Below are 535 nucleotides of genomic sequence, written 5' to 3'. Positions count from 1 at the left end.
CCGCCGCCGCCGCCGACGCCGCCGCCGTCGTGCCGCTGTTTGCCCCTGCTGGTCGTACCTGATCGTACCGACGAGAACACGACTTTCCATTCCAGCAACGTCGGTCGTGTTTTAACTGGCTCGTCGCGAATTAACAAGCTCTAAAATGGGTCGGAACGTCGACTGGGAGAAAGAAAGAGAGAGAGCCGCTACTGACGCACCACTCGACTCGCATTCCGCCAATTTCCCTCGCGAGCGTCTTTCCCGTGCTGAGCGTCTTTCGTGTTCCGCGAGAGTACATGGTACAGTGATCCGAGTGGATCTGGTTTTTTTTTTTTTTTTTCTTTCAGAAGGGTTTTCTAGAAGACTTCTCTTTTTTTTTATACGGACTGTTTATTATATAATAGTAATGAAAAATGTCAAACATTTTATCTTTTGATTTAAAAAGAATACAATTGTTACTGTTTACTGATATGTAACAAATATTAGTAATACGAGAATCTTATGAGACCGTGAAAACACAACGAAAAAAAGTAGGAATTAAAAACCCATAATG

The sequence above is a fragment of the Cyphomyrmex costatus genome, unplaced genomic scaffold (assembly GCF_001594065.2).
Source record: "Cyphomyrmex costatus isolate MS0001 unplaced genomic scaffold, Ccosl1.0 scaffold395, whole genome shotgun sequence".
Classification (NCBI taxonomy): Eukaryota; Metazoa; Arthropoda; class Insecta; order Hymenoptera; family Formicidae; genus Cyphomyrmex; species Cyphomyrmex costatus.
Note: the sequence above shows the minus strand (reverse complement) of the source record.